This window comes from Ranitomeya imitator, chromosome 3 (assembly GCF_032444005.1).
Source record: "Ranitomeya imitator isolate aRanImi1 chromosome 3, aRanImi1.pri, whole genome shotgun sequence".
In the NCBI taxonomy this organism is placed as follows: Eukaryota; Metazoa; Chordata; class Amphibia; order Anura; family Dendrobatidae; genus Ranitomeya; species Ranitomeya imitator.
Window position 1 is genome coordinate 505579623 of NC_091284.1, and position 22901 is coordinate 505602523.

The 22901-nt window shown below is 41.9% G+C and overlaps 1 protein-coding gene across 1 annotated transcript in view; it reads right to left on the reverse strand.

Annotated features, from left to right (window-relative positions):
* CFAP47 (cilia and flagella associated protein 47) overlaps positions 1-22901 on the reverse strand; it is an 874184-nt gene that overhangs the window by 94689 nt on the left and 756594 nt on the right. The gene's annotated exons all lie outside the window — the stretch shown is intronic.

A 22901-nucleotide genomic window follows, 5' to 3' on the forward strand; every position in this document is an offset into this window, starting at 1 on the left:
AGTTATATACTATTTTCACATCTTGTGTGCACCCCATACATAGTGTGAAAAAAGTCTTATTTCTATGGATAAACTACAAAAGCTTGTATAACGGCATGAACCCTTTAACCATAAATAACCACTTTCACTGCAGATGATGTAAACCTCTACATTCTTTATGAATCCATATCAGTTCATTATTATAAAAATCTATATTCTCGTTGTCAGTCCGTTATAAGTATGCATTAACGGTTTGATACAATCAAATCTTTATAAACAGGAAGGTAAGAACAGTCAAAATGTGTATCAGAACAATGCCGCGGCTCCATCTCATTAATCTTGTTCTATGAGGAAATAGAACGTTGAACAATTTTTGACAAAAGGAAAATGAAATTGCCTTCTTTTCAAGTACAATTGGAATTTTAGACAAGTCTGAATTAGGTCTGAGCTATCTTTGATAAGGTGTGACAGATAATTAGATTTTGACTATTCTTATATTGCAATTTATTTATTATAATTAAATGCAAACTCAGATACTGAAATACAGGGAATTCATTGCCTCTCTGGTTAAAAGTTATTTAGGCTATATTAACAGACATATGACTACCTCATAAGAAGTTGCCATCATAACTGTATTATAATGTTAGCAAGAAGCAGGAGTAACAGCTCATTCAGACATCAGTTTTTCTCACATGCGTTCTATCAGTGTTTTTCACGGATGCAACTAATTCCTAGAATGGATTATGGAGCTGTTCACATGTCCATATATTTCTGGACCAAGTGGTCTACAAAAAATTTGCAAGACATGACCGATTTTCATACGTCTCTCGCTGACTGGTTGATAGAAGTTGGAAAACCTCCTTCAGTTTGTTTGGGTTCTTTTGCATATGAAAATAACTAATGAAACTCTGATGGTAGAACGTGATACAGTAACCAAACCAATGATGAAAATCTAATCCAAAACACTGATGACAATTTGACCACTTTTTGCGTACGAGAAAAATCACTGATGTCCGAATGAGCTTTTCGACGGAAGGAAGTATGGATGCTGGATCAACCTAGAGGTGTAACCAGTGCACGCATAATAGCACAATGGCACCCCATGCTATTTGAGTTCCATGACTGTTCTCATCAACTTTGAATAAGTATTGTGCTATCGAAAAATCTTGGGCACAGGTTATTGGATGCTATATCTGTATAGTATGTGTACAGACACAGGAACCTTGCAGAGTTTGAATACCCAGAAGGCAAATGTACAACTTCCTTGTTTGCTAATAATGCAAAAGTTCTAACTATCTAATAACAAAGGGTATGGGAAGGATCCCTTTCTCCAAGTGCTCCGATCATGGTTGTTTAAATGTTTAGATGCCGGCATTTAAATGGCGCGATCAGTTCACATTGGTCCCTTACAATGCAGACACAGGGCAATGATGTGTTACATTGGCTGCCATGGACCTGCTGAAAGCTTCCAGAACTCTCATATTGGTACTTCTGTGAAGTCCAACCATCCTATATGGATTGTATCACTGCAGTATATAGAACAAGAGGTCAAAGGGTCGCAGGTTCAAGCTCACTCAAGGGACTACAAAATAGTGTAATAAAATAAGAAAAATTATTTTAAAAAATCAAATTTTATGTTTAAGGGGGAGCAAAACATAGAGTCACTTTTATAATAGAATCTGGATTTACTTGTAGATCACACTCTAAATACCAGCATGCAATGTCAATCAGCGGCTCCTAGGGCCCTCAGGATATTGTCATGAATAGAAGAGACATCAGCTCACTGGACAAAGACATAATATTACAATTTCACAAAGGCCTCACCTGAAATGTGTCGTTCAGTTTTGGACACAGATGCTAAAGTTAGAAAAGGCAAAGTGAAGAGCTACAAAAATAGGGAAAGGGGCATATCTTATGCAAGATTAAAGAGTAAAAGAACCCAAATAAGTATTTAAATGGTTCCTAGAAAAAAAATGGTGAAAAAGTTCCCTCAGAAGACAAAGGGCATTCTTTCCCTCTAGTATCAAAAAGATTAAATCTCCAGAGACAAAAATCATTCTTACCATGAGAACTATTAATCTATTGAATAGTCAGCATAAGGAGCTCATCACTAAGGTAACTGTTGATGACTTCAGAAAAAAACTTAGATGATTTCTTATAAGAAAATAATCTAATGAATACAATTTTTGGTCTGAATATTGATATAGTCTAGCTGGATCAGGAAGGAACATTTGCTCTTTTAGGTCATATCAGTTCATGTATTATGTCACTTTTTTTTTACTATAGAGGAAGCAAACGTCTAACATTTTTATCTGTACCTCTTCCCTTCATTCTTAGCCTGCCCAATCCATTTGTCTTTTATCAACTGTACTATGTAGGCAACTATGTATCGAAATGGCTGCCTGTAACACAGTTGCCTGAAAAAAATCACCTGTCTGTCATATTAAAGATGTAGCCTGTGATGAATTTTAATCCTTTATTTATATAATTTCCAGATAGTAGTATCCCACATAAAAGATCTTGTATATTTAGAGTATTTTATATATGTTAAATCAATGTAAATTACTCTTAACCACTTACAGATATGATTACTCAGAATGTAAAAAGAAAGCGAGGAGCTTAACAATTCATAACACATTTTTGTCACATTAAGCCACCAATATCTCACAAAGCCAATGTTATTGCCTCTACTCTGACTTTAAGAAGTTTAGGAAAAGCACTAATCATCCTTTGTTTATTTTGCATTCAAAATAAGCATTTTTCTCACCGCAGGACAATGATGAAAAGATTACAAAAGCTAGTCATATGCAGAATTTACAAGAACATAAAATTAACTTTACAGGAAATAGAAGCCTTTAGATGTAATTTAGATGTAATATATGTTTTATTTTTCTAAAGTTCTCTATAAATCAAGCAGTTGGATTAAAGAAAAAAAGGAGCATAAAAAGAAAATCTAAAATGAAACTGAAGTAATGTCTTTGGAATTGCACATACTTCTTCCTACTAAATTGGAAAGATGATCTTATTTTGCAATTTTTTTTAAATACAGTAGAACAGAGCACTAATGAGAACTGAAGTTTATATTTTCTCCTTAGATTTTACAGCTGCTGTTTTAACATTTAGAATGTTTTAGATATTTACTAGAATTCAGTCAATTAGTTTGATGTACATCGATTTTTGTGTCGAATTTTTTCGCATCATAGAAAACCATACTAATTATATGGTTAATACACCCCATAACGATCAAGAAGAGCTTACAGATATAAAATAGCTTAAAAACAACAACTTTATTTCAATTAAAATTAAAACAAATTACCCAAATAAGAACAGTAATATTAAGAAAAAAAAAGTGCCTCGAACCACCGGACACAAAGAGGAGGACAGCATAAAGCAGTATAAATAAATACACAGGTGCGTATATATGCACAGCTAAGTGTATCCTGTTCACAATCTGACAGGTTTCCTAATTGGGCTGATTTGTGGTCACAATATATGGAAAGGTTAACATATGAGGAATATAATGAAAGGACAGGTGCTTATGCAGGGAAAAAACCTTAATATCAGCCTAATAATGGCATAAATATGAAAAGCAGCATGTGCAAACGAGGGTCCTCATTGTAGCCACTCACATAGAAAATGTATCCTTATAGCCAGACAAATTAATAGTACCATATAGTGCTAAAGTGCTTGTGCATAATTGCAATGGTTAGGCTGGCAAGGACAATGTATCAACAATAAAGAACACTGCTAGCAGCTATTGAAGCTGAGACTTATACAGAGCGGAATTTTCATTCTGACAGTGACATTTGTTTCTATTCTGCCCCAAAGTCCCCTAAGTCATATCATCCTGGGGGATGATGAACAGAATACACCAGAAAAACTTCTTTCAATTGATATTGGAAGAAACAGTCAGCCTTTGTTCTTGGAAGACATTTTTCTGGAGAAGATGGATACACGATTCAATACCGATCTGTGTTGGAAGCTGTGAATTGAGGAGAGAGGGACAATGTCCATGGTTGTAGCATCCCGAGCCAGCCAGATCAAACCTTAAGGTCACAATCAGGTGAGGGAGGGGACAAGGAGAGCTGTCCATTTCACACACAGAGGCACCTGTAAGCTGAATCGTGGGTGATGAAGAAGTTGATGATGTTGGTCCTGTGTTGGACAAAACATAGGAACCAGACAGGACAAGGAGCTTAGGTCCTCAGTGGAGAAGGTATCGGCGATACACAGTGCAGGAGAAATACATCAAAAACATGCGATGCACGGTAAGTTGTACGTGCAGGCTTCTTATGTGTAGAAGTTCTTTTCCAAATTGCAAATTGCCTTTATATGATTGTTTGCTATTTTGAAGACTCTGCAAGAGGAATATAAGAGATGGACATCCCAGCTATTAAAGATTAGGAGCTACGGCTATTTATCAGCACATTAAGTGACATCTCCAAATCATTTGGCAAAGTCAAGCCAACAAGCACTTAGATTAGAGCAAGACTCAAATTCCCCCCCCCTTCTCACCATGCTCATCTTTCTATCAGACATTCCATACCCCTATGTAGCACCTGTTGTCATAATCATTGTTATCCTCCTCCACTGCATGTTGTATTACAAGTGCTCTTCCTCCTTCTTCATGGCAAATAACTAATTGTGGTTCAACAACCGCACCCTCCCAATCAACCACTGGTTTGCCAAATACACTCTCATCTTGTCAAGCTGCTGGTGATGCAGTCGCTGCCTTAACAGCTTATGGATATTACTGCTTCCTTTCGGCAAGTGATTTCCCCTCTAACACTCTCGCACCCCTCCAATCTATTCTAAACTCTGCTGCCCGACTAATCCACCTGTCCCCCCGCTATTCCCCGGCCTCTCCCCTCTGTCAATCCCTTCACTGGCTCCCCATTGCCCAGAGACTCCACTACAAAACCCTAACCATGACGTACAAAGCCATCCACAACCTGTCTCCTCCATACATCTGTGAACTCGTCTCCCGGTACTTACCTACCCGCAACCTCCGATCCTCACAAGATCTCCTACTCTACTCCCCTCTTATCTCCTCTTCCCACAATCGTATACAAGATTTCTCTCGCGTATCACCCCTACTCTGGAACCCTCTACCACAACACATCAGACTCTCGCCTAACATCGAAACCTTCGAAAAGAACCTGAAGACCCACCTCTTCAGACAAGCCTACAACTTGCAGTAACCACTGATCGACCAAACCGCTGCATGACCATCTCTACCCTCACCTACTGTATTCTCACCCATCCCTTGCAGATTGTGAGCCTTCGCGGGCAGGGTCCTCATTCCTCCTGTACCAGTTATGACTTGTATTGTTTAAGATTATTGTACTTGTTTTTATTATGTATACCCCTCCTCCCATGTAAAGAACCATGGAATAAATGGTGCTATAACAATAAATAATAATAATAATAAGTGATAGCGTAGGCTCAGACTCAATGGAAGACACCAAGCCTCATTATTTTTTCACAGAATGGGGAGCCTACTCTCTGTTTTCAAGCGCAGAAGGTAATTTTCTCCTTGGACTTGTCATTTAACTCCAAAGTACACTGAGCTATTGATGTCTAGAGCAGAAACTATGGCCAAGGACAATAAATGAGTTTCACAGCTCACAAGGTGAATGTTTTTAGAGGCAGCGATGCACCACCATATCTGAGACATGTGGTGAAGCCTCCATGGCTGGGAGCTATGTTTGATCACAGGCAGCGGTTATTTATCATGTCCTACCGATTCTTCAGATCCTGGTCAACTTGCATTACCTCATCTTTAACAAGCACAGGAAACACAGTGACATGATTCTTTTCGCTCATGCAAGGCAAAGTGCTGCAAAGCAGTTTTACAGCTTAAAAACCTAGAAGAAAAGAGCCACATAGTGGAATAGTTGCTGCTATGTATCAAAAGGCAACTCGCCTGATGGCTGGCTCCCCATGACCTCCAACTTGGAATTGTGGTGAGCCCTATATTTATGCTGTCATAGGCAAAATAAGCCATGCTTCATGCATGGCTCACATCCTGAATTTAATTGTATAAGGTTTATGTCGTAAATACACATGTTTTAGAACAATGGTTACTATGGACAGAAAAGTGTTAGCTAATTTCAATAAGCTCACAAAGGAATAAGTGGCAAAGCTCACACTTCTGGCTTTGCAAAAAAAAGGCTTCCGAACTTCATCTGGTTTTTGATCTGCTGGAATTCGACCCTGTGTATGTTGCAGTGTTTATATGAACAGCATAAAGAGGTGATGGTCTACATCATGCAGCAGTCAAACTGAAGCGTGGGTTGCCTTGAAATCAGACATTAGCAGCTACTGGATGTGTGTCACCTACAGAAGCCATTTGAAGAGTTGACAACATTTGTAAGGATAGGTCTGAAATTAGCTATGTAATCCTGAAAATCTTATGTAATATTTATACAGGAAAAACACTCACGAGCATGCAAGAAGAGATGGGGGAAGAACTATTGACACCTGTTCAGTGCCAACCTTTATCTGTTGAGGACCCTCAAGGTCCATATCAAGTTTCTGATTTGGAGGAGGAGCAGATAGAAGTGGAGGAAGACAAAGACTTGGTGCAGGCAGGGACTGAGGCAGACAGCGGTAAAATGATGTGGGACAGCAACCATCATTATGACATGATGTCAAAGTGAGGACAATTGAAGTCACACTTTAAGACTATCACTATAAAAGCAAAAATGAGAGAATATTTTCCAGCTTCTGAAAGGGAGTATAATTTGTCTTACAAGGATAAGGTCTGTTACCTGCTCTTTGAAGATTTTGAATTCAAATGCTTGCTGCCTGCATGACTGTCCAGCAAAACCCTCTATCATCCAGCCATGCACAATGTTACCCACCCTGTGTCAGTATTAGGGTTACAGCAACAAGTAGCCAAGGCATCAACAACAACATGTACAGTATTTTTGACAGCATATTTGACTTGATAGACCAAAGTTTTCTCCCCATTGCGACAACCTGACACACTTCAACAAATACAGATGCACTGTCTGAGCAGCCAGTTTTGGTGGTACCTAGACTTTTTCCTTTCTCAGGAAGAAACCATGAGCCCTGATCCAATTAATTTCTGTGTCAACAAATTTCGACCAATAGCAAGAACTGTCCCAGTTTACAATGAGAACATCCTTAATGCCTATTCTCCGATATAATGTTAGAGAGGGTATTCAGTGTGATTGGTGGATTTGCCCCGCCAAAGCAGACCAAGTTATCTATCAAAAATGTGAAAAACATAACATTTATCAAACTGAATCAGGCATAGATCAGTGCAAACTTTCACTCCTGCTCCCAGTGCAGAGGGACCAAACTCTTCTGGATAACCTTGTTAATCATGTCATCCATACTGTACTACTGAAGCTGCCAAAGCTCCTGATGCTGGCTTTAAACTGCCAAGTACCTTCTTGCCACCCACATCTTAACTCTGTACTGTGTTGTTCCAGCTGCAGCCACAGCACAGTCATGCCAGCCTCCTTGCTGCCCATTGTGTTTCATACTGCTAGACTTTACAGCTGCTGCTGGGACTCCTGTTGATAACTCCTGCTGCAGCCACTACTACCACAATAGCCACACTTCCCATTACTGCCTTTGTATTTTATATTGCTGGACTGTACTGCTAATTAGAAACACTCATGTTTTTGAACCCTCAAGAAACAGTTCTCAAAATAAGGCTAATTTTTAAAAAGGCTCGGTAACGATAAGCTATAACTTATTCACATTCAAAACAGAACAACTCTTTTGTCTCCAAAAAGAAGGGCTTCATTTTTTTACAGCTTGATAAAAATCCTTTGTAATTAAATACCATACAAAGGATTTTTGTGGATATCATCCGAGCTGCTAAACAAATGGAAATCCGGATGTATTGATGAAAAGGAATGGTGGTGGTATATGTGTGTGGTATTTCCTGTGGAAGAAGTCACATAAAGACTTCAAAAGGCGTTAAATAAAACCACCATTCCTTTTCATCAATGCGTCCGGATTTCCATTTGTTCAGCAGTGCGGACAATATCCACAAAAATCCTTTGTATGGTTCCTGATATGGTATATATATGATAGAATATACACAAAATGAATGTATTGACATGAAATCACGCACTAAATAATACATTATTTTAATGATATTTAATTTAAAAATTATTAAAATATCTTAAGGTCACCAAGAGAAATTATACGATGAGACGAAGCTAAAAAAGTGATAATTTACAGAAATAAATGGCCACAGTTAAACTGGATATAAAAAAGAATTACAGGACAATCATTGAAATATAATGAAAAATTTCTTATGCTTAATAATCTAAAAAAAATCTATTGAATGCATAATATATCATGTGATTGTAAAGTGCTACATAATAATAAAGTGCTAATAATGAGATGCAAAGAAGCAATATTTCATTGGTGTTAATCAAGGGACCTATATGTATGTCCTCAATGTTAACTGAGTAGCAGACAATGTATCTCCATAAGAAGAATAACAACACAGAATGGGTATAGCTAACAAGGTATGTGTCACGGGTGTGTCAGGGGTGACTGACACTCATCCTGGATCCAGCTGTAGAAGGTCTTTGCGATTAGCTCAAGCACCTTCTTTATTTTTGCATCTCTGTTGTGGAGTGATATCCCTTTAGGACCCAATGGTTACCTCCACCATCTTCTGCTAATTTGAACTTATATCAGGTGATTTTAGATATGCCTGCGGGGCTCCACTCCCCACTTCCTTAGTGTTTGGGTTCCCCTTCTCTCTCCCTGTTGTTGTGCACTTACTTATCCTTCACCTAGTGTCATGTTAACACCAACCCTACACTTTTGTAAAAGAAAAGAAAAAACCTGACACTTTTTTTGTGTATGCTTTTTCGGTGTGGGCTTTTTTTTCTTTTTCTGGGTTCATGGTTCTCGTTTCTGTGCTGGCAGAGCAGCTGCAGAGGTTGTAACTGGAGGTGACCAACCTTCGTTCTGAGGTTTAGCAGCAACAGCAGCGGCTACAGACTCCTACTGTGGGGGACTCTGCAAATAGGACGGTCCAGCTTGAACCCAAAATTGTCCTCCTGGAGAGGTTTTCAGGAGGTAAGGACAGGTTTTTGTATTTAAGGAAGCATGTAAACTGTATTTTAAACTTTGTCTTTACTCCTCTATGATGATCCTGACCATATTTCCTTGGCTGAATCCAGGCTCCATCGCCTTCAGCAAGGGAATCGTTCAGTGGAGATTTATAGCTCTGAATTCCACAGGTGGGCAACCGATACCAAATGGAATGACTCGGCTCTTAGAAGCCAATTATGTCAAGGTTTTACTGAAAGGTTAAAAGATGTTTTGGCAGTGTATGAAACTCCTGAGTCATTGGAGGCTGCCATATCATTGGCTATACAGGTGGATACGTGCCTGCGGGATTGAAGGGTAAGACCACCCTCTCCTGAGCCCTCTTTCCAGAACAATAGCCCTGTGTTGGGGGGATGGTCCGAGGTGACCCTATACTTGTGAAGTTAGAGGAACCCATGCAGTTAGGAGGTGCTTCCGCATTGTATGTCTCTCCCAATATTCGCAAGTAAAAGGCCATGTGTTTTTCTGTGGAAGGAAGGGACATTTTATTGGGGCTTGTCCTTTGATTCCTAAGTAAAAAGATACTTGATTAACCCTTGGGAGCCTTGAGTTTGATCATCAAGGGGTATGTTCATCTGCATCCTTTAATTCTTGGTTTGTCCTGACAGCAGAGGTGGTGCTAGAGAGCAGGACTGAGAACATTTCTGTGTTTGTAGACAGTGGAGCTGGAGTCAGTATAGTTGATGCTGAATTTGCTAGAACTCATGGGCTTCCTTGCTCTACCTTAGCTAAGCCTGTTCCTATTTTCGCCATCGACTCAGCACCACTTGCACAGAGAGCACTGATGCAGATTGTACATAACATAAGAGTGAGGGTGGGGTCTTTTCATTATGAGGTAATTCCTTGTTATGTCCTGGAAGGTCTCCCCACTCATATTGTTCTGGGTTTACCCTGGTTGGTGGAGCATAATCTGACTGTGGATTGGCAAGCCAGAGAAAATGTGGAGTGGGGAGATTACTGTCATGATAACTGCCTAAACATTACCCTTTCTGTGGTATCTACGGGGATCTTACCGGCATTTTTGTCTGGCTTTGAGGACATATTTTCTGAGAAGGGGTGTCAGGATTTGCCCCCCATCAGGCATATGACTGTCCTATTAACCTGACTCCTGGAGCTAAACTACCTAAGTCCAGACTGTACAATCTGTCCGGTACTGAAACACAAGCCATGAACGATTTTATTGCTGAGAATCTTGAGAAGGGACATATCATACCTTCATCTTTGCCCATGGCGTCAGGGTTCTTATTCGTGAAAAAGAAAGATGGTGGTTTCTGTCCCTATATAGATTTTCAAGAGTTGAATCTAATTACTATCCGAGATCCGCATCCTCTTTGTCTGATTCCTGATTTATTCAATCGGGTGCTGGGAGATCAGTTTTTCTCCAAGTTTGATTAAGGGGGCCTATAACCTGGTTCAAATGAGGGAAGGGGATGAATGGAAAATGGAGTTCAAAATCCCTGAGGGACATTTCGAGCGTCTGGTTATGCCTTTCGGTCTGATCAATGCGCCAGTGATGTTCCAGCATTTCATAAATTATATTTTCAATCATTTGGTGAGCAGGTTTGTGGTGGTCTATCTGGATGATATTTTGGTTTATTCACTTGATTTGGAGACACATCGGGGGCATGTGAGACAAGTGCTTCAGATATTAAGGGATCATAAGCTTTATGCCAAACTAGAGAAATGTATTTTTACCATCCAGCAGGTGCAGTTTTTGGGGTACCTGTTGTCATCTTCGGGTTTTCGGATGTATTCGGAAAAGGTTCGGGCTGTACTCAATTAAGACCATCCTGAGAACTTGAAGAGATTACAGCATTTTCTGAGTTTTACTAAGTCTTACTGGAAGTCTATTCAAAATTATTCGGTAATGGTGAAACCCTTTACAAACATGACAGGGGTCTGATTTTTCTAAATGGTCGGATGCTGCTCAGCAGGCTTTTTCCGCCTTAAAAAGCTGTTTTGACACTGCACATATACTATGTCAACCTGATGTTTCTCAGCCTTTTATCATTGAAATGGATGCGTCTGAGATGTGGGTTGGGAATGTTATCTCAGAGTCCGTTCCCGGGTAATTGGCATCCGTGCACCTTCTTTTCCAAAAAATTATCCTCAGCTGAGAGAAATTATGACATGGGTAATAGGGAGATTTTAGAGATTATATTGGCATTTGAGGAGTGGCGGCATTGGTTGGGGCAGTACAGCCTATTACTGCTATCACAGACCACAAGAAATTGTCATATCTTCAATCGGCTAAACGTCTGAACCCTAGCCAAGCTAAGTGGTCCCTGTTATTTACTAAATTCAATTGTGTGGTCACTTTCCATCCAGGAGTTAAAAACTCCAAGGTGGATGCTTTAATGAAATTAGGATTATTTAAGGTACCTTCACACATAACGATATTGTTAACGATATCGTTGCTATTTGTGACGTAGCAACGATATCGTTAATGAAATCGTTATGTGTGACAGCGACCAATGATCAGGCCCCTGCTGGGAGATCGTTGGTCGCTGAATAAAGTCCAGAACTTTATTTCGTCGCTGGACTCCCTGGAGACATCGCTGGATCGGCGTGTGTGACACCGATCCAGCGATGTCTTCACTGGTAACCAGGGTAAACATCGGGTAACTAAGCGCAGGGCCGCGCTTAGTAACCCGATGTTTACCCTGGTTACCATGCTAAAAGTAAAAAAAAACAAACACTAGATACTTACCTAACGCTGTCTGTCCTCCAGCGCTGTGCTCTGCACTCCTCCTGTACTGGCTGTGAGCCGGAAAGCAGAGCGGTGACGTCACCGCTCTGCTTTCCGGCTCCCAGCCAGTACAGGAGGAGAGCAGAGAAGCAGAGCGCAGCGCTGGAGGACAGACAGCGTTAGGTAAGTATCTAGTGTTTGGTTTTTTTTACTTTTAGCATGGTAACCAAGGTAAACATCGGGTTACTAAGCGCGGCCCTGCGCTTAGTTACCCGATGTTTACCCTGGTTACCGGCATCGTTGGTCGCTGGAGAGCGGTCTGTGTGACAGCTCTCCAGCGACCAAACAGCGACGCTGCAGCGATCCGGATCGTTGTCGGTATCGCTGCAGCGTCGCTTAATGTGAAGGGGCCTTTAGTCTAGAAAAAAGACGACTGAGGGGCGATCTAATAACCATGTATAAGTATATAAGGGGACAATACAAATATCTCGCTGAGGATCTGTTTATACCAAGGAAGGTGACGGGCACAAGGGGGCATTCTTTGAGTCTGGAGGATAGAAGGTTTTTCCACCAACATAGAAGAGGATTCTTTACTGTTAGGGCAGTGAGAATCTGGAATTGCTTGCCTGAGGAGGTGGTGATGGCGAACTCAGTCGAGGGGTTCAAGAGAGGCCTGGATGTCTTCCTGGAGCAGAACAATATTGTATCATACAATTATTAGGTTCTGTAGAAGGACGTAGATCTGGGGATTTATTATGATGGAATATAGGCTGAACTGGATGGACAAATGTCTTTTTTCGGCCTTACTAACTATGTTACTATGTTACTATGTTACTATGCTTTGTTCTGGAGTTTCCCTGGTGGTGGTGACCATGAGTAACCTGCTGCAATTTTGCAGAAGGAGATAGTCATCTGGGCCTTATACCATGACCCGGAGGGTGAGGAGTTGGAGGCACAGGGTGACGTCCCTAGATAATGCCCTTCGGGAAGGTTATATGTCCCGTCTGATTTGCTCTATAAAGTATTTAGAGAACATTATAATTCTGTACTTGCTGGTCATCCAGGTGGTAAGGCAACTGCGGACCTCCTTTTTCGTCATTTTTGAGTTGCATCGGGATGTGGTTGAATAGGTGTCTGCTTGCAGTGTTTGCACGTATACATACAGTGGGTATGGAAAGTATTCAGACCCCTTTAAATTTTTGACTCTGTTTCATTGCAGCTATTTGGTAAATTCAAAAAAGTTATTTTTTCCTCATTAATGCACACTCTGCACCCCATTTTGACTGAAAAAAAACAGAAATGTAGTAATTTTTTGCAAATTTATTAAAAAAGAAAAACTGAAATATCACATGGTCATAAGTATTCAGACCCATTGCTCAGTATTGAGTAGAAGCACCCCTTTGAGCTAGTACAGCCATGAGTCTTCTTGGGAATGATGCAACAAGTTTTTCACACCTGGATTTGGGGATCCTCTGACACTCTTCTTTGCAGATCCTCTCCAGTTCCATCAGGTTGGATGGTGAATGTTGATGGACAGCCATTTTCAGGTCTCTCCAGAGATGCTCAATTGGGTTTAGGTCAGAGCTATGGCTGGGCCAGTCAAGAATGGTCACAGAGTTGTTCTGAAGCCACTCATTTGTTATTTTAGCTCTGTGCTTAGGATCATTGTCTTGTTGGTGAACCTTTGGCCAAGTCTGAGGTCCAGCGCACTCTGGAAGAGATTTTCATCCAGTATGTATATCTCTGTACATAGCCACATTCATGTTTCCTTCAATGACAACCAGTCGTCCTGTTCCTGCAGCTGAAAAACACCACCCTAAGCATGATGCTGTCACCACCATGTTTCAATGTTGGGATTGTATTTGGCAAGTGATGAGCAGTGCCTGGTTTTCTCCACACATACCACTTAGAATTATCACCAAAATGGTCTATCTTCATCACATCAGACCAGAGAATCTTATTTCTCATAGTTTGGAAGTCCTTCGTGTGTTTTTTAGCAAACTCTATACACGCTTTCATCTGTCCTGCACTGAGGAGAGGCTTCCGTCGGGCCACTGTGCCATAAAGGCCCAACTGGTGGAGGGCTGCAGTGATAGCTGACTTTGTGGAACTTTCTCCGATCTCCCTACTGCATCTCTGAAGCTTAGCTACAATGATCTTGGGGTTCTTCTTTACCTCTCTAACCAAGGTTTTTCTCCCATGATTGCTCAGTTTGGCTGAACAGCCAGGATTAGGAAAACCTCTGGTGGTCCCAAACTTCTTCCATTTGAGGATTATGGAGGCCACTGTGCTCTTAGGAACCTTGAGTACTGCAAAAATTATGTTGTAACCTTAGCCAGATCTGTGCCATGCCATAATTCTGTCTCTGAGCTCCTTGGCCAGTTCCTTTGACTTCATGATTCTCATTTGGTCTGACAAGCACTGGGAGCTGTGAGGTCTTATATAGACAGGTGTGTACATTTCCAAATCAAGTCCTATCAGTTTATTAAATACAGCAGGACTCCAATGAAGGAGTAGAACCATCTCAAGGAGGATCACAAGGAAAATGGACAGCATGTGACTGAAATATGAGTGTCTGAGCAAAGGGTCTGAATACTTATGACCATGTGATATTTTAGTTTTTCTTTTTTTATTAAATTTGCAAAAATTTCTACATCTGTTTTTTTCAGTCAACGAGGTGCAGAGTGTACATTAATGTGAAAAAAGACTTTTGAATTTACCAAATGGCTGCAATGAAACAAAAAGTGAAAAAAGTAAAGGGGTCTAAATACTTTCCGTACCCACTGTTCATACATTGCATACCCGTCCATCTGGTCTTCTTCCACTACCCATTACTAGCACACTTGTTCCATGGATTTTGTTACTGATCTACCAATATCAGCAGGCAAGACTTTAGCTCTGATGGTTGTGGATAGTTTCAGCAAAATGGTGCATTTCATCGCTTTACCGGCACTTCTGAATGTCAGGTTTTTATTAAAGAGGCAAATGGACAGACTGTGCACACTAATCGAAATTTGGAGATTTGCCTCATGTGTTTTGTCTCCGAAAACCTGGAGAATTGGGAATCTTACTTACGGTTGGCAGAGTTTGTTATTACCGTATATACTCGAGTATAAGCCGAGATTTTCAGCCCATTTTTTTGGGCTGAAAGTCCCCCTCTTGGCTTATACTCGAGTCAGAGTCATATGCAGGGGTCGGCAGGGGAGGGGGAGCGGGGGCTGTGAAATTATACTCACCTACTCCTGGCGTGGTCCCTGCAGGTCCCTGGCTTCCCCAGCGCCGGCAGCAGCAGATTCTTCCTGTAATGAGCGGTCACATGGTACCGCTCATTACAGTAATGAATATGCGGCTCCATCTCCCATAGAGGTGGAGCCTCATATTCACTACTGCAATGAGCGGTAACGGTGACCGCTCAGTACAGGATGAAGCTGCGGCGTCGGGGAAGCAGGGACTGCACAGCGCCAGGATCAGATGAGTATACGGGGAGGGGGAGCGCTGCGCTGCACGATAGTCACCGTTCCTCATTCCGGGCGTCGCTCTGTCTTCAGCAGTGACGCTCAGGTCAGAGGGTGCGGTGACGTGTTTATTGCGCACCCTCTGCTGAATGTCAGTGCGGAAGATGGAGCTGCATCGGAACAAGGAGCAGGTAACTATTGAAAATGCCGGGGGTCTGAGCGACGGAGAGGTGAGTGTGTGATTTATTTATTTTTATCGCAGCAACAGCAAATGAGGCAAGCGTCTGTATGGAGCATCTATGGGGCCATAACATTTGTGCAGCACTATATGGGGCCATAACATTTGTTCAGCACTATATGGGGCAATAACATTTGTGCAGCACTATATGTGGCCATAACATATGTGCAGCACTATATGGGGCCATAACGTTTGTGCAGCACTATATGGGGCCATAATGTTTGTGCAGCACTATATGGGGCCATAACATTTGTGCAGCACTATATGGGGCCATAACGTTTGTGCAGCACTATATGGGGCAATAACATTTGTGCAGCACTATATGGGGCCATAACATTTGTGCAGAACTATATGCGGCCATAACATTTGTGCAGCACTATATGGGGCCATGACATTTGTGCAGCACTATATGAGGCCATAACATTTGTGCAGCACTATATGGGGCCATAACATTTGTGGAGCACTATATGGGGCCATAACATTTGTGCAGCACTATATGGGGCCATAACGTTTGTGCAGCACTATAAGGGGCCATAATGTTTGTGCAGCACTATAAGGGGCCATAACGTTTGTGCAGTACTATATGGGGCCATAACATTTGTGCAGCACTATATGGGGCAAGTGTCTGTATGGGGCCATAATTAACGTTTGTGGAGCATTACGGTATATGGGGCAAGTGTCTGTATGGAGCATCTTATAGGGCCATAATCAAGGTTTTTGCAGCACTATATGGGGCAAATATCTTTATGGAGCATCTTATCGGGCCATAATCAGCATTTGTGCAGCATTTTATTGGGCAAATTTGTCTATGGAGAATCTTTTGGGGCCATTATTAACCTTTATGCAGGATTATATGGGGCATATTTTAATATGGAGCATCTTATGGGGCCCATCATAAACTTTATGGAGCATTATATGGGGCTCCTGATTCAATATGGATATTCAAAAACACTTAACCTACTGATGTCTCAATTAATATTACTTTTATTGGTACTTATTTTTACTTTTGACATTTACCGGTAGCTGCTGCATTTCCCACCCTAGGCTTATACTCGAGTCATTAAGTTTTCCCAGTTTTTTGTGGCAAAATTAGGGGGGTCAGCTTATACTCGGGCCGGCTTATACTCGAGTATATATGGTAATAATTTCCATCCACTGTTTGGTACTTTTAGTGAGGGAGGGGTTTCGGGAGTTCCTGAGGAGGAATGTTTTGCTTCATTGCTCTCTTCAGTGTGGGGTTCAGAGTAATCTGAAAGTCATGGTAGACTGGTACAAATGTATGGATGATCTAAGGGAACTCACAGTCTTTAACACATTTTCAAGGCACTTAGAGGTTTTATAATTATGTGATTCATGATCCATGCTCAGATCACAGACCCAGCAAAGCCTATGAGTCTTCAAACCTTAGCTAACTGCTTCATTCACTGTGTGAGTATGAGACAGCTAGCTTAAATCAGGAGACTTGTAGGAAAGTCTTATATTCCAATCCATTCATAATCTGTATATCATGGGTGAGTGAAATCGACCTTACTCCTCTCATATCAGTGTATTCATTTGTTTTCCTATTTCAACTACATAATATTTAAATAATCATGTTTGTGGAAAAATGAATTTTCTATTTATTTTCAAGTATACCGGTTAGCACTCTCGTCTATAATTTGTGTCCCAATTTGCATCACGCTTTCTCTGTTGGATTGTCTTTGCCCCAGCACCTTGTGTCCATATAAAACCAATCAAGAAATTATTGCATCTATTTAAGAAAAATTGTTTAATTTGCCAACACTAAAACACAGGGTAAACTAAGAGAACTAGTGTGCCATAAGACCCCAAAATCCGTTTACTGAATTACAACAATTAGGCATTAGCACTTTATTGAACAAAGAGCAACTAAATGATAAGAATCAGAATAAACTCAGAAATCTATTTCTGAATAATCTAATTAAAGTAAATGTGTCATCATGCAATGACCTATGGTTTAAATGTTGTTTTTATGTTGAATGTGCTTTTTTAAAAAATTAAAGTGTAATTTTCCACACTCAGTGGCTAGTGTCAATGTGAGCTTACATGCTGCATGCACACTAAAGTAGTTTATATCCCAGTGTATACCTTTAGGTTTTTTTTTTAAAGTCAAATAGAAGTATTTTCTGGGCTTGCTGCAATAGGGGCACGGGACATCATTTGTGAAGGGAGGGGGAGGCACTGAGCTGTAGCCATGACCAATTGTGAATAGAGGATCCTGTGTTATCTACTGTATATGTTAGCCCGCACTGTAATCATGTCTGTGTTAATAATAAGACTGCAGAGTACTAGGGGGTATTCTCTGTTGTATATCTCCAGTAAGCCATTGTACATACAGTGGCATTATTTAAAGTACCTAGCGCCCCAGCCAGGGACATAACTGAATGGTGCTGATGGGCTATCATGGCAGCCTGGGCTTACTGAAGGCCTCAGTACTTTCCATGATGATGCTCTTGTGAAGAGTACCCTATAGCCCTAGTACCCTATGCCCTTCATATTAGATAGTAGTGATGAGCGAGTATGCTCGTTACTTAGGTTTCCCTGAGCATGCTCAGGTGGTCTCCGAGTATTTTGGCATGCTCAGAGATTTAATTTTTGTCGCTGCAGCTGCATGATTTGCAGCTGCTAGACAGGCTGAATACATGTGGGAATTCCCTAACAAACAGACAACCCCTACATGTATTCAGCCTGTCTAGCAACCGCAAATCATGCAGCTGCGGCCACGAAAACTAAATCTTCGAGCAGCCAAAATACTCGGAGACCACCCGAGCATGCTCGGGGAAACCCGAGTAACGAGTATAGTCGCTCATCACTATTAGATAGTGATTTCTACTACATAATAAAATGCAGTTGTTTGGCAATATACTATGTACACAATTACAAGTTCAAGTCCCCTAAGAAGACAACAAAGTAAATAAAAAAAATATTTGTTGGAATATAAAAAAAAAATTAACCATTTAAAAAAAGAAGAAATCAAAATGGTTTTATCTACCCCAAAATGTTATAAAACAAATCAAGCAAAATACAAGCCCCCACACAGCTCCATTGACGTAAAAATGAAAATTCAGGGTTCCTATCGGACAGCTAGTGTCCGATGTTAAGTGCTCAACATGGATTTCTCCCGGAAAGTCGGTTGCAGTGTTTAGAGTTCTGGGGGAAGGAGAGAGAGAACTTTCCATTGTTTTCAATGGGGTCCAGGTTCTGGTACCCGAACAGAACTTTGGAATATATCTCGGGTCGGTGTTATGATCTGGTGGTTTAGGAACAACATGAGACAAGCTCTGAAGGAGGTGGTATCTGTACTGACCGCAAACCCTAAACCTAGCAGCGCAACTAAAAATAGCCGTGGGGGGTACCTGACGCTCCCTAGACTCCTCGGCACAGCCTAAGATCTAACTTCCCCTAAAGATGGAAACAGGAAACCTATCTTGCCTCAGAGAAAATCCCCAAAGGAAAGATAGCCCCCCACAAATAATGACGGTGAGAGGAGGGGAAAATAACATACGCAGAAATGAAATCAGATTTTAGCATAGGAGGCCAGTCTAGCTTGATAGATAGGACAGGAAAGGATACTGTGCGGTCAGTATAAAAACTACAAAACAATCCACACAGAGTTTACAAAATCTCCACACCTGACTAAAGGTGCGGAGGGTAAATCTGCTTCCCAGAGCTTCAAGCTAACAGAAATAATGCATAATGACAAGCTGGACAAATATAGAATGCACAGAACAATAAGTCCACAACATGTGGACTGAAATGAGCAAAGCCAGAACTTATCTTTGCAGAACTGGTCAGGAAACCAGGAGAATCCAAGCAGAGATGTGAATCCAGCCAGGAAACATTGACAAGTGGCACAGGCTGAAGAAAATGCCAGACTTAAATAGCAGAGCAGAAGAGACGATAAGTGGAGGCAGCTGATGACAGCTAACTCCAAGGAGCAGCCATACCACTAGAAACCACAAGAGGGAGCCCAAGAGCAGAACTCACAAAAGTTCCACTTACAACCACCGGAGGGAGCTCAAGAGCGGAATTCACAACAGTTTCCCCCCCCTGAGGAGGGGTCACCGAACCCTCACCAGAGCCCCCAGGCCGATCAGGACGAGCCAAGTGAAAAGCACAAACCAAATCGGTAGCATGGACATCGGAGGCAACAACCCAAGAATTATCCTCCTGGCCATAACCCTTACACTTGACAAGATACTGAAGCCTCCGCCTCGAAAAACGAGAATCCAAAATCTTCTCAACCTCATATTCCAACTCTCCCTCAACCAACACCGGGGCAGGAGGGTCAACCGAGGGAACAACGGGCACCACATATCTCCGCAACAAAGATTTATGGAAAACATCATGAATGGCAAAAGAGGCAGGAAGAGCCAAACGAAAAGACACCGGATTAATAATTTCGGAAATTTTATAAGGACCAATAAACCGAGGCTTAAACTTAGGAGAAGAAACCTTCATAGAAACATGACGAGAAGACAACCAAACCAAATCCCCCACACGAAGCCGGGGACCAACACGCCGACGGCGGTTAACAAAATGTTGAGCCCTTTCCTGAGACAACGTCAAATTGTCCACCACATGAGTCCAAATCTGCTGCAGCCTGTCCACCACAGAATTAACACCAGGACAATCAGAAGGCTCAACCTGCCCAGAAAAAAAACGAGGATGAAAACCAAAATTACAAAAGAAAGGTGAAACCAAAGTAGCCGAACTAGCCCGATGATTAAGGGCAAACTCGGCCAACGGCAAGAAAGACACCCAATCATCCTGATCAGCAGACACGAAGCATCTCAAATAGGTCTCTAAGGTCTGATTAGTTCGCTCAGTTTGGCCAATAGTCTGAGGATGAAACGCCGAAGAAAAAGACAAATCAATGCCCATCCTAGCACAAAAGGCCCACAAAAATCTAGACACAAACTGAGAACCTCTGTCAGACTCAATATTCTCCGGAATGCCATGCAAATGAACCACATGCTGAAAAAACAATGGAACCAGATCTGAGGAGGAAGGCAACTTAGGCAAAGGTACCAGATGGCCCATTTTAGAGAACCGGTCACAAACTACCCAGATAACAAACATCTTCTGGGAAACAGGAAGATCCGAAATAAAATCCATGGAAATATGCGTCCAGGGCCCCTCAGGGACCGGCAAAGGCAAAAGCAACCCACTAGCGCGGGAACAGCAAGGGTTGGCCCGGGCGCAAGTCCCACAGGACTGCACAAAAGCACGCACATCGCGAGACAAGGAAGGCCACCAAAAGGACCTAGCAACCAAATCTCTGGTACCAAAAATCCCAGGATGACCAGCCAACACTGAACAATGAACCTCAGAAATTACCTTACTTGTCCATCTATCAGGAACAAACAGATTCCCCACTGGACAGCGGTCAGGCCTATCAGCCTAAAATTCCTGAAGCACCCACCGCAAATCAGGGGAGATAGCAGAAAGAATCACCCCCTCCTTAAGAATGCCAACCGGCTCCAGGACTTCAGGAGAATCAGGCGAAAAACTCCTAGAGAGGGCATCAGCCTTAACATTCTTAGATCCCGGAAGATACGAGACCACAAAATCAAAACGGGAGAAAAACAGGGACCATCGAGCCTGTCTAGGATTCAGCCGCTTGGCCGACTCGAGGTAAATCAGATTCTTATGATCGGTCAGGACCACAACACGGTGTTTAGCTCCCTCAAGCCAATGTCGCCACTCCTCAAACGCCCACTTCATAGCCAACAACTCCCGATTGCCGACATCATAATTGCGTTCTGCAGGCGAAAACTTTCTGGAAAAAAAGCATACGGTTTCATCAAAGAACCATCAGACTCCCTCTGAGACAAAACGGCCCCTGCCCCAATCTCAGAAGCGTCGACCTCAACCTGAAAAGGAAGAGAAACATCCGGTTGACGCAACACAGGGACAGAAGTAAATCGGCGTTTAAGCTCCTGAAAGGCCTCAACAGCCTCAGAGGACCAATTCGTCACATCAGCGCCTTTCTTCGTCAAATCAGTAAGGGGCTTAACCACACTGGAAAAGTTGGCAATGAAACGGCGATAGAAATTAGCAAAGCCCAAAAATTTTTGAAGACCCTTCACAGATGTGGGTTGGATCCAGTCATGAATAGCTTGGACCTTAACAGGATCCATTTCTATAGACGAGGGAGAAAAAACAAAACCCAAAAAAGAGACCTTCTGAACTCCGAATAGGCACTTAGACCCCTTCACAAACAAAACATTATCACGAAGGATCTGGAACACTATCCTGACCTGCTTCACATGAGACTCCCAATCATTGGAAAAAATCAAAATATCATCCAAATATACGACCATGAATTTATCAAGATAATTGCGGAAAATATCATGCATGAAAGATTGGAACACAGATGGAGCATTAGAGAGCCCAAATGGCATCACAAGGTATTCAAAATGGCCTTCGGGCGTATTAAATGCAGTTTTCCATTCGTCACCCTGCTTAATACGAACAAGATTATATGCCCCTCGGAGGTCAATCTTAGTAAACCAACTAGCCCCCTTAATCTGAGCAAACAAATCAGTAAGCAAAGGCAAGGGGTATTGGAATTTGACCGTGATCTTATTAAGAAGACGATAATCAATACAGGGTCTCAAGGAGCCATCCTTCTTAGCAACAAAAAAGAAACCCGCTCCCAATGGTGACGAATAGGGCCGAATATGCCCTTTCTCCAAAGATTCCTTAACATAGCTCCGCATGGCGGCATGCTCTGGCACAGACAGATTGAAAAGTCAGCCCTTAGGGAACTTACAACCAGGAATCAAGTTAATAGCACAATCACAGTCCCTATGTGGAGGAAGGGAACTGGACTTGGGCTCATCAAATACATCCTGGAAATCCGACAAAAACTCAGGGACCTCAGAAGAGGGGGAAGAGGAAATTGACATCAAAGGAACGTCACTATGTACTCCTCGACAACCCCAACTAGTCACCGACATAGTCTTCCAATCCAGCACCGGATTATGTTCCTGTAACCATGGAAATCCCAGTACAACAACATCATGCAGGTTATGCAACACCAGAAAACGGCAATCTTCCTGATGTGCAGGAGCCATGTACATAGTCATCTGTGTCCAGTACTGAGGTTTATCCTTGGCCAAGGGTGTAGCATCAATGCCCCTCAAAGGAATAGGGCTCTGCAAAGGCTGCAAGGAAAAACCACAGCACCTGGCGAATTCTAAGTCCATTAAGTTCAGGGCAGCGCCTGAATCCACAAATGCCATGACAGAAAAGGACGACAATGAGCAAATCAGGGTCACAGATAAGAGAAATTTAGGCAGTATAGTACTAATGGTAACAGACCTAGCGACTCTCATAGTACGCTTAGGGCAATCAGAGATAACATGAGCTGAATCACCACAGTAAAAACACAGCCTATTCT